Below are 13079 nucleotides of genomic sequence, written 5' to 3'. Positions count from 1 at the left end.
GTATTAAATGTCAGCCATTAATTACAATAAAACAAAAAAGCAAGAAAACAGGATTGGTTTTAGAACTCAATTAAGTATGCTGACATGCTATTTTATGAGATAAATATATTTTCCAGGGAAATTGTTGGAAAAAAGTAAATGAGAAATGACTAGCTCTATAAGGTGCTAAAACATACTATACATTTACTTTTAAAAATGCATTTATTACTGATTTTTTTATTAAATATGTTAGTAAAACAGTCTAGAATTAGAAACAGAAAGAGTTGAGATTTAGTTTCAGTTTTTGGTAAGTTGTATTCCAAACTCATTTCTTTCACTAAATAGATCCTGGATAAATAAAACTTGAAACATAAAGATAAAATATAAAATTACCAAGACAGATGTTATTTCTTTTATTTATTTATTTTTTTATTATACTTTAAGTTCTAGGGTACATGTGCATAACGTGCAGGTTTGTTACATACGTATACTTGTGCCATGTTGGTGTGCTGGACCCATCAACTCGTCAGCACCCATCAATTCGTCATTTATATCAGGTATAACTCCGAATGCAATCCCTCCCCCCTCCCCATGATAGGCCCCGATGTGTGATGTTCCCCTTCCCGAGTCCAAGTGATCTCATTGTTCAGTTCCCACCTATGAGTGAGAACATGCGGTGTTTGGTTTTCTCTTCTTGTGATAGTTTGCTAAGAATGATGGTTTCCAGCTGCATCCATGTCCCTACAAAGGACGCAAACTCATCCTTTTTTATGGCTGCATAGTATTCCATGGTGTATATGTGCCACATTTTCTTAATCCAGTCTGTCACTGATGGACATTTGGGTTGATTCCAAGTCTTTGCTATTGTGAATAGTGCCGCAATAAACATACGTGTGCATGTGTCTTTATAGCAGCATGATTTATAATCCTTTGGGTATATACCCAGTAGTGGGATGGCTGGGTCATATGGTACATCTAGTTCTAGATCCTTGAGGAATCGCCATACTGTTTTCCATAATGGTTGAACTAGTTTACAATCCCACCAACAGTGTAAAAGTGTTCCTATTTCTCCACATCCTCTCCAGCACCTGTTGTTTCCTGATTTTTTAATGATTGCCATTCTAACTGGTGTGAGATGGTATCTCATTGTGGTTTTGATTTGCATTTCTCTGATGGCGAGTGATGATGAGCATTTTTTCATGTGTCTGTTGGCTGTATGAATGTCTTCTTTTGAGAAATGTCTGTTCATATCCTTTGCCCATTTTTGATGGGGTTGTTTGTTTTTTTCTTGTAAATTTGTTTGAGTTCTTTGTAGGTTCTGGATATTAGCCCTTTGTCTGATGAGTAGATTGCAAAAATTTTCTCCCATTCTGTAGGTTGCCTGTTCACTCTGATGGTAGTTTCTTTTGCTGTGCAGAAGCTCTTTAGTTTAATTAGATCCCATTTGTCAATTTTGGCTTCTGCTGCCGTTGCTTTTGGTGTTTTAAACATGAAGTCCTTGCCCATGCCTATGTCCTGAATGGTACTACCTAGGTTTTCTTCTAGGGTTTTTATGGTATTAGGTCTAACATTTAAGTCTCTAATCCATCTTGAATTAATTTTCGTATAAGGAGTAAGGAAAGGATCCAGTTTCAGCTTCCTACTTATGGCTAGCCAATTTTCCCAGCACCATTTATTAAATAGGGAATCCTTTCCCATTTCTTGTTTCTTTCAGGTTTGTCAAAGATCAGATGGCTGTAGATGTGTGGTATTATTTCTGAGGATTCTGTTCTGTTCCATTGGTCTATATCTCTGTTTTGGTAGCAGTACCATGCTCTTTTGGTTACTGTAGCCTTGTAGTATAGTTTGAAGTCAGGTAGTGTGATGCCTCCAGCTTTGTTCTTTTGACTTAAGATTGTCTTGGCAATGCGGGCTCTTTTTTGGTTCCATATGAACTTTAAAGCAGTTTTTTCCAATTCTGTGAAGAAACTCATTGGTAGCTTGATGGGGATGGCATTGAATCTATAAATAACCTTGGGCGGTATGGCCATTTTCATGATATTGATTCTTCCTAACCATGAGCATGGTATGTTCTTCCATTTGTTTGTGTCCTCTTTTATTTCACTGAGCAGTGGTTTGTGGTTCTCCTTGAAGAGGTCCTTTACATCCCTTGTAAGTTGGATTCCTAGGTATTTTATTCTCTTTGAAGCAATTGTGAATGGAAGTTCATTCATGATTTGGCTCTCTGTCTGTTATTGGTGTATAAGAATGCTTGTGATTTTTGCACATTAATTTTGTATCCTGAGACTTTGCTGAAGTTGCTTATCAGCTTAAGGAGATTTTGGGCTGAGACAATGGGGTTTTCTAAATACACAATCATGTCATCTGCAAACAGGGACAATGTGACTTCTTCTTTTCCTACCTGGATACCCTTGATTTCTTTCTCTTGCCTGATTGCCCTAGCCAGAACTTCCAACACCATGTTGAATAGGAGTGGTGAGAGAGGGCATCCCTGTCTTGTGCCAGTTTTAAAGGGAATTTTTCCAGTTTTTGCCCATTCAGTATGATATTGGCTGTGGGTTTGTCATAAATAGCTCTTATTATTTTGAGATACGTTCCATCAACACCAAATTTATTCAGCGTTTTTAGCATGAAGGGCTGTTGAATTTTGTCAAAGGCCTTTTCAGCATCTGTTGAGATAATCATGTGGTTTTTGTCTTTGGTTCTGTTTATATGCTGGATTATGTTTATTGATTTGTGTTTGTTGAACCAGTCTTGCATCCCAGGGATGAAGCCCACTTGATCATGGTGGATAAACTTTTTGATGTGCTGCTGGATCCAGTTTGCCAGTATTTTATTGAGGATTTTTGCATCGATGTTCATCAGGGATATTGGTCTAAAATTCTCTTTTTTTGTTGAGTCTCTGCCAGGCTTTGGTATCAGGATGATGTTGGCCTCATAAAATGAGTTAGGGAGGATTCCCTCTTTTTCTATTGATTGGAATAGTTTCAGAAGGAATGGTACCAGCTCCTCCTTGTACCTCTGGTAGAATTCAGCTGTGAATCCATCTGGTCCTGGACTTTTTTTGGTTGGTAGGCTATTAATTATTGCCTCAATTTCAGAGCCTGCTATTGGTCTATTCAGGGATTCAACTTCTTCCTGGTTTAGTCTTGGAAGAGTGTAAGTGTCCAGGAAATTATCCATTTCTTCTGGATTTTCTAGTTTATTTGCATAAAGGTGTTTATAGTATTCTCTGATGGTAGTTTGTATTTCTGTGAGGTCGGTGGTGATATCCCCTTTATCATTTTTTATTGCATCTATTTGATTCTTCTCTCTTTTCTTCTTTATTAGTCTTGCTAGCGGTCTGTCAATTTGGGAGATACGCTCTTATTTTTTGAATTTCCAGCTTTTCTGCCCTGCTTCTTCCCCATCTTTGTGGTTTTATCTGCCTCTGGTCTTTGATGGTGGTGACGTACTGATGGGGTTTTGGTATAGGTGTCCTTCCTGTTTGATAGTTTTCCTTCTAACAGTCAGGACCCTCAGCTGTAGGTCTGTTGGAGATCACTTGAGGTCCACTTCAGACCCTGTTTGCCTGGGTATCAGCAGCAGAGGTTGCAGAAGATAGAATATTGCTGAACAGCGAGTGTACCTGTCTGATTCTTACTTTGGAAGCTTCCTCTCAGGGGTGTACTCCACCCTGTGAGATGTGGGGTGTCAGACTGCCCCTAGTGGGGGATGTCTCCCAGTTAGGCTACTCAGGGGTCAGGGACCCACTTGAGCAGGCATTCTGTCCATTCTCAGATCTCAACCTCCGTGTTGGGAGATCCACTGCTCTCTTCAAAGCTGTCAGACAGAGTCGTTTGCGTCTGCACAGGTTTCTGCTGCTTTTTTTGTTGTTGTTGTTTAGCTGTGCCCTGTCCCCAGAGGTGGAGTCTACAGAGACAGGCAGGTTTCCTTGAGCTGCTGTGAGCTCCACCCAGTTCGAGCTTTCCAGAGGCTTTGTTTACCTACTTAAGCCTCAGCAATGGTGGGCGACCCTCCCCCAGCCTCGCTGCTGCCTTGCGGTTAGACCGCAGACTGCTGTGCTAGTAATGAGGGAGGCTCCGTGGCCGTGGGACATTTCCCAGCCAGGTGTGGGTATAATCACCTGGTGTGCCCGTTTGCTTAAAGCGCGGTATTGGGGTGGGAATTACCCGATTTTCCAGGTGTTGTGTGTCTCAGTTCCCCTGGTTAGGAAAAGGGATTCCCTTCCCCCTTGTGCTTCCCAGGTGAGGCAATGCCTCGCTCTGCTTCAGCTCTCGCTGGTCGGGCTGCAGCAGCTGACCAGCACCGATTGTCCGGCAGTCCCTAGTGAGATGACCCCAGTACCTCAGTTGAAAATGCAGAAATCACCGGTCTTCTGTGTCACTCGCGCTGGGAGTTGGAGACTGGAGCTGTTCCTATTCGGCCATCTTGCTCCGCCCCCCAACAGATGTTATTTCTAATACTACCATCATCATTATAATTATGTTTGAAGACAAATAGACTTTCTAAACCCTTATGTGTTGCTGGTGGGAGTGTATGATTCTACAAATACCTGGTAATTTGGCAATTTCTTAAAAAGTTTAACGTATGTTTGCCCTATGACCCAGCAATCTCATTCCCTGGAATCTACCTAAGAGACATAAAAACATAGGTCCTCATAAAGATATGTGTTCAAGGGTTCAGAATAGCCTTAGCCATAGTAGGCCAAAACTGAAAACAATCCAAATATCCTTCAGCTAGTAAATGGATAAACAAAATTCTACTAAATCCAGGCAAGGCAATATCATTCAACAATAAAAGGGGACAAAAATAGACTTATCTGGCAGGGGAGATACCATGAACATCAGGGTATCTGATGTTCAACCCTGCACTCCGAATGATGAGAGATTACCTAACAGGTACAATGCGTGTGATTGGGGTGATGGATACTGTAGAACACTGACTTCACCAGTATGCAATCTACGCAGGTAACAAAACTACACTTGGACCTTATAAATTCACACAAATGAAAAAAGACAAAAAGAAATGAAGAGAAAAACAAAATGATGATACATACTACAAAACTGGTGACCTTCAATAATGTTAACTAAGTGAAGGAAATTGTACACAAAAGATTAAATGTTGTATAATTTCATTTACTTGAAATATCTAGAAAAGGTAAATTGATAGACACAAAAAGCAGATTATTGGGTGCCTAGGGTTTGGGGTCTCAGTGGGACTTAACTATAAATAGAGAAACTTGGCACATGACAGAAATGTTCTAAAATTGGATAGTTGTGATAATTGCACAAATCTATTAATTTACTCAAATCATTAAATTTTACATATACAATGAGTGAATTTTGTAGTATGTGAATTATGCTTTAGCAAACCTGTTAAAATAATTCTTTTTTTAAAAAAAGACTTTGTAAGCAAGACAAAATCCAGAAGACACAAATGAAAAAATATTTGAATAAAATGACTGATTTCTTTGTATGAAGAAAATAACAAAATTAAAAGAAGTATATGATGCTCAGGAAAAATTTTGATCATGTCAGGCAAGCAATGGGGTAACTTTCTTAAGAAAAATTATTAACTAATCAATAAATAAATTCATGGAAATGCCATAGATACTTGGGCAAAGGATATAGACTCACTATAGAAGAGAACATTCTAATAGTTGATAAACATAAATATTTGCTCAAACTCACCAATGAACAGAAAAATGCAAATTCAAACAGTAATGTAATAAACTATTTCTCCCACTCCAAAACTGGCAAGTACAAGAGTTTGTTTTAAAATCAAGGATTTAGAAGAATCTAAGGGAATAGGTTCTCTCATATTATTAGGATTTTGAGTTATCGCAGTGTAGTAGTATCTATTAAAACTCAAAATACAATTGTTACTTGCTGATGAAAACAACAAAAATCCCATTCTAACCATCCATCTTAAAGTACAATCCTACATGAGCCCAGGGAGACATAAAATTGGTCGTTTGTTGAGCCATGGTTTGGAATGACAAAAACATTTCCAAATTCAAAAAGAAAAGCCGATTAATTTGCCTTGATTATAAAAATTTTGTACATTCTAAAATCTATGCAGTATGTGAAGTGACAGCACACTGCAGGATGACATTTGGTGCTGTGTGGGGCACTGTGAGCATAGACTGGTGTAACCCTGTGAGTAGTTTGGATAATACAGTATTTCTGCTCTAGGTTGTTACAGTCTCCATAAATTCTTACTCATATGTCCATGATGACACATACAAAATGTAACGGGGAGAAAAGAAACATTCTCTACATTTAGATAGAAGAAAGGTAAACTGTGGTATAGCTGTAGAAAGGAATAATATTCAGGGTTTTAAGTAAATTATGTAGGACTATCAACATGGAGTGGAAAAAAATCATAAACCATAATGCCAGTAGGAGCTGGAAAATTACAACAATTGTCACTGTTACTATAAGAGCAAAAAGGTGTATAGACTAAACTAAATGGACAAGCTGGAAAATAATCTTATTTTTAAAATTTTACTGAACCATAGATCAAAAAGTATAAAAATTCCAAATTCCAGAGATGAACGAATTCCACTAGGGTGAGCAGGGACAAGTGTCCACTCATTCTTTGGTCCATCTACTGAATCTTAACATGGGTGGAAGATTGAGCCTGGCTGAGAAAGGGAGATTGTGAGGGAGTGAGGACAAACCAGCTGAGTTGTAAACAGCCCTGTGGGCTTGTGTGCTGCATTACAACCTATGCAGACCCCCTGAATAATATATATCTATTTTACCCTGCCAGCTGTTTCTTCTTCCGGAACTTTTTCTGACTTTATTCTGGTGGTGTGGGAACTAGGGAGGCAGACAGAAAACAACAAACATCTCTGTAGCTTTGTGCAAATAAAGATCTGGAAGGAAATCAAGATAGGAACGATACTTTCAACCATCTTGACTTAGCTGTCATTTATAATTGACATAAATTGACCACATCTGATAACTACAGAATATTTATTTATTTACATTGCACAAAGATAATCCATGAACTAGAACAAATACTATGACTATAAAACTAGTCTCAATTACTTTTACAAGAATAAAATCATACAGAGTATATTCTCTGAAAACAATCTTATCAAATTACAAATTAGCAAGATTGAGAAAACTGCCCAAATTTTTGGAATTAAAATAATACATTTCTAAGTAATGTATGACTTGTCAAAGAGGTAATCGGAAGGAAAGAGAAAATAATTTTAAATAAAACAATACAAAAATGGATTTTAAAAATTTTCGAGATGCAACCAAGGCAGTCCTTAGAAAACAATATTTAGTTTTAAATGCCTGTATTATAAAAGGATAAATATGTAAAAATCAAAAGTGTAAACTTTTAACTTAATAATAAGAAAAGCAAATTTAAGTTGAAAAAAGTAGAAGAAAAAAGCAAAGAGGTGAGGAAATCGATAACATTATTTTATTGGTTTTGTTTTCTATTTTTTTATGACAGAGCATAATTATGTTAGTCTATTCTTAAATTGCCAGAAAGAAATACCTGAGGCTGGGAATTCATAAAGAAAAGAGGTGTAACTGGTTCATGGTTCTGCAGGCCGCATAGGAAGTGTGGTGCTGGCAACTGCTTCTGGTGAGGGCCTCAGGAAGCTAATAATCATGCGGGAAGGAAAGAGGGGCCCGGGTATCACATGGTGAGAGCAGGAGCACAGAGAAAGTGGGAAGAGTCTGACTCCTTTAAACAACCAGATCTCGTGTGAACTGAGTTAGAACTCACTCATTACAGCTAGGGTGGCACCAAACCATTGATGAAGGATCTGCCCCCGACCAAAATACCTCTTAGCAGGCCTCACCTCCAACAATGGAGGTTACATTTTAACATAAGATCTGGAGGGGACAAACATCCAAACTATATCAATAACATAACGGGTTTAATGTATAGTGACTTTGTAATCAGCAACATGATTTAAATGTACTTATTAAATCTATGAGCTTGTCTATTGTTTTTATTTTCTAAGTACCTGATTATGTCAAGAGTAAATAATGACCATTTTACCTGGATGCAATTATTATCTCTTTCATATATTTTTCTTGCCATTATCATTGCCTAACTCCTCCAGATATGAAGGAGACAGTTTTAAATATTTCACTGCTGAGACTAATGTGTGCTATTGGGTAGCTGTCATTTCTCAAATTGAAGAAATATCTTTTTAATACAAGTTTGAAAACAGGTTTTTTAAAAATTAAGGTCATGTTCTGAATACTGTCAAATAATCTTTCATGACTCTTTCAAGGTGGTTGCATGTATGTTCTCCTTCCTTCGGTTCATGTAGTGAATCACACAAACTTAGTCTCGAATGCCCACACAATCTTGCATTTCAGGAAGAAACTCCACTTGGTCATGAGGTAGTAGCCATCTTTTATATCACTGAGTTCACTTGGCTAATATTTTCTTGAGAACTTGGCTCATAAGAGTTATTGGTCTCATAATTCCTATTTGTTGTAGAGTTCCCTTCAGGTATTGAAATAAAGTTTACACAGGTCTCATCAAACGTAACTGCTAGTGCTTTTCCTTTTTTCAGATATGTTTGAAGTTTGTATAAAGTTATTGTTGTTTGTTCCTTAAATATTTCTAAATAGTTACCGAAGCTGGATGAACCTGGGGTTTTGTCTTGGGAAAGCTTCATAGAATGGACTTACTTTCTCCATGAGATGTGGAACTCTTCCTATTTTATGCTATTTGTCAGCTTCAGTACATTGTACATTTTGAATAATTTATTCATTACATGCCCATTTGTTTTTCTAAAGTTGTTCATAATATTTAGTATTGTTTCATGCTGATAAATCTGTAAACTATAACAAAGGGTATGAAATTTGTGTCACTGGAATCTTATAGGGAGATGACAAATGGGTGATACCCAAACAGTGTTTGAAGGAAGATGGACTATTTTCCAAATCTGTACAAAGACTTAAATGTAAAAATTCAAGAATCTGTGCAAACCCAAATGAAGATAAATCCAAAGAAATTTATGCCAAAAAAATCTCGAAAGCAACAAAAGAGAAATGACATCTCATGCACAGGAGAAAATAAATTAAGTGACAGTGAATTGCTCATTAGAAATCATGCAGACCAGACAGAAGTGCCACAAGATATTTTAATGACTGAAAGGAATGTTTATCTAGAATGTATATCCAGTAAAAATAGTATTATAAAATGTTCTATCATGACATTCTTTTTTTTCTTCTTCTTTTTTTTTTTTTTTTTTGTTTGTTTGTTTGTTTTTTAGATAGAGTCTTGCTCTGTCATCCAGGCTGGAGGGCAGTGGTGTGGCGACCAGGGCTCACTGCAGCCTCTGCCTCCCAGGCTCATGTGATCCTCACAGCTCAGCCTCCTGAGTAGCTGGGATTACAGACACACACCACCAAGCCTGGCGAATTTTTTGTATTTTTGGCAGAGACAAGGTTTTGTCATGTTGCCCAGGCTGGTCTCAAATCCCTGAGGTCATAGAATCTGCCTGCCTTGGCCTTCCAAAGTGCTGGGATTACAGGCATGGGCCACCGTGCCTGGCCATGACATACGTAGAGGAAGGAAAATCAAGAGAATTTCATGCTAGCATTTCATAGAAATGGTAATGGAAGAAATCTTGGACAATCGGGAAAAAAGTAAACAATAAATGAGTAGAAATATGGTTAGATACAACAGACTTCAGTTTTGTACATTAATTTGATGGTTGAGGCAAAAATTACAACATTGACAGATGTGGTTTTTGATGCAAGTAGAGAAAATAAAAAATATACATTACACATGCAGAAGTGGAAAGGGATATAAAGGAGGGAAAGTTTCTACACTTTAGTAAAATTGGTAAAATGTCAGTACCAGTAGACTATGAGAAGTTACGTTAATAGATAAATCACAAAAACTCTACAATGAGATACACAAAAAAAGGTTGATATAAAATTGGAATTCTAAAAATTGCTTAAGGAACACACTGGAAAACAGGAAAAGAAACCAGAGAAGAAAAAACCAAAGGAAACAAAAAAGAAAACCAAAAGCAGGTGGCAGTCATGAGAGCTCACATATTAACAATTGCATTACATGTAAAGGGTGTAAAAACACAAATGTCAGAGTGAAATATAATGACTCTTCGACATGTTTCCTATAAGAAACTTACTGTGAATATTACATGCCCATCTCCCCTTGGCTTCCCTGTGACTGAGGTGGCAAAATGCTGATGTGTCAACACTGCCCTGAGCGTGCACACACCCAGCCAGTCTGTGACAGCATTGGGGTTTTGCCCCAACTCCACTCTGAGATCCGAGTGGGCACCTGGGACCCTGGTGAGACCAAGGGAGAGATCAGAAAGTGGGAACAGACACCCGCAAGCCTACATGGACAGGTGGACCTTCTTAGCCTTGAAGGCGTGGAGTGTAGAGAGGCCTGGATCCCGCTGCCTGAGGAGAGGGCCGGGAGGGCGGGGCTTCCAATTCACTCCTTGGAGCCTGCAGGTAGCCCCTGTCACACCTTCTGGCAGCCTGGGGTGGGCAGCTCCCCACGCTGGGCCCAGGCCTGTATGTAGGGCAAGGGTGATGTCTCTGCAAGTTATTCTCCTAGCACTCAGCGGCCCTGGGGTTCCCTCTCGCCTGGATGGGGCGGGGGAGGCACCTTGGGGAACAGATCACAGCCCGGGCCTGATTGTCAGGAGCATCAGGCTCGGTGGCCACCCGCAGGGACAAAACCCTGGGTAGCCTCAGCCAGAGCCTCTTCCTGAGGCGCAGGAACTGGGCGCCTTTGGCAGGGTGGGACAGTGGCCTTGCCTCTGGCCGGGTCCTCAAAGTGAAGCCACTCCCACGTCCCACCCTGGGCCACTGAAGGGTGGCCCCAGCTCCATATCCTCCCCACAACTGCGGGGTGAGAGCAGCAACGCAGGAGTGGTAAAGGCTCTGGGCCTGGGGGCGGTCTCGCTGGCTGCTCAGGGGTCGGGGCAGTGCAGTCAGCTGCCTCAGTGACGTGAGGCACAGGGGACATGGGGCACAAGGGTCCCACCATGGCCACTGTTTCCACAGTGGCTCCTGCCGCCACGGCTTGCAACTTCCCTCTGCAGCCCACCACTCTGGAAAGCTCACCACTGCCAGCATCACCACCCTTTCATCCTAAAATACTAAGGTGAACCTTAGCTGGCTTTCCTAGATTACTACCATCACAATTAGTTTTGTTTTTTTGTTTTTTTTTCCCACAATTTGTTTCTTTTTTTCTTTTTCTTTTTCGTTTCTCCTTCTTTCTGAAGGAGTGTGATCTAGTGGCTGAGTCTGAGGGGTGTATAATTTGGTTCACTCTATAATGTATCATTTACTAGTGTATCTTTGCAAAAGTTGTGATATCTCCATCATTGTAGTCTCTCCACTTCGAAGCATGAAAAGGGTGTTTATTTTACTGAGCTGTTGTGAGAATTAAATATGAATATGAAGTAGAGAAAGCTTTTAGTACAATTCTGAGTACAAAGTCAAATGCTCATGTTTACTGCAGCACGTGAGAATCCTGCTTCTGGAAACACTAACGCACATAAGGAATGGGTGCCTGTCAGAACTGAGGCACAGTGTGGATTAACGCAGAGCGTCATACGTATAGTTGTACTTTGAAGTCCATTCTGAATCTTAGATGTCACATTTATATTAATATAAAGCATAACAATTATCTAAATGTAGAATTACATGTTTAAAACTATATGGTTATGTCAACTGATGTAATTCATAGTTTTTCCCTAGGGTTCTCTTTCCTGAACATTCCGTAACGTATTAGTTAGCACAGTCTTCTTATATCTTCCCTCATGATAAAACAAAAGAAGCGTAATAGTAAAGGGCTATAACCTCAATCAAATGAGGAAATCCTAATGGGAACCAGGAATGAGGGATTGAACACTCTTCACATCAAATATTAATTATTTTGATACAGAGTAGTTCTGTCGAGAGCTGACTTTGAGTCCTTGATCGATCTCTCAGCCCCCTGAATACACTGATTGGACAGTTGACCTTTTCACATTGTTAGGGTAAGTGCTATGCAAAGGCACCTTCAGACCCTCCATTGCACATAGGTGACCCTGCAAACCCCTTGCCTGTGTGTGTTCTGGAGGTGCCACTAAACTTGGGGGCGGCATCAGGAGACACACTTGAAAAAAAAACCTTTTTACTCAGATTAAATTATTAACGAACTTTCCATTTCCTTTAACTGATTAAAGACATCCCTACCTGGAAATAGGTACAGATTACACTCTCCAGTCAACAGCTGTCATTCTATCATATCATCAGACATCCGGGGCTGTTGCTACTTGAGGCATCCACAGAATCACAGCATTTTCCAGTATTGAAAGACCTGAAAGATCGCAGTGCCTTCATATCAACTGTGAGACATGAAGTAATTTTCCCAAATCTATGACATTAAGATATGGTGCAATGAGGACCAGAGTAAAGGTGTCCTGATTTTCAACCATGTTCGCTCCATCTCATTTACTCCTAAACACACTCACTGCTGCAAATACTTCTGTTGTCAAGTGGGAAATGAATGCTCTTACAAGGCTCAAACCTGTGAACACATCACTGACCAGCACAGAGCTGGCTCACAATAAGGACACATTTAAAGTGTTTTACATGCAACTGGGTCAAACTTTCCAAGTAGTAAATTAAAGCAATCATTTAAAGAAGGAAGTTGTTTCAGAAGAGGACCTTCATACTGCATCTCTGAACAGCAACTGATGATGATATTGAACTCAGATGCTGACTGGTTCTCCAACACGAGATTACCCAAACCAGCAGCAAAGAAATTAGTAACTTCCTCCCTATGTTTGGGATGTGAGTAGAGGGAGGTCATAGTTCTCCATGAATGTGAGACTTGCCTGCTACCCTGGCACCTGGTCCTGTCCTGTTCTCCAGCATGGTGTGTCTGAGGCTTCCTGGAGGCTCCTGCATGGCACCTCTGACAGTGACACTGATGGTGCTGAGCCCTCGCCTGGCTTTGGCTGGGGACACCTGACCTAAGTGCACATTGTGGGTGCTGAGCTACTATAAGGTGGGCAAAGTAGGGTGCTAAATTTGTCACTGTGCCCAGGCCATGTCCCTTAAGAATTTGTG

Source organism: Rhinopithecus roxellana, chromosome 4, assembly GCF_007565055.1.
Source record: "Rhinopithecus roxellana isolate Shanxi Qingling chromosome 4, ASM756505v1, whole genome shotgun sequence".
Lineage (NCBI taxonomy): Eukaryota > Metazoa > Chordata > Mammalia > Primates > Cercopithecidae > Rhinopithecus > Rhinopithecus roxellana.
The sequence above is the reverse complement of the archived record's forward strand: the minus strand, read 5'-3'. Positions refer to the sequence as shown.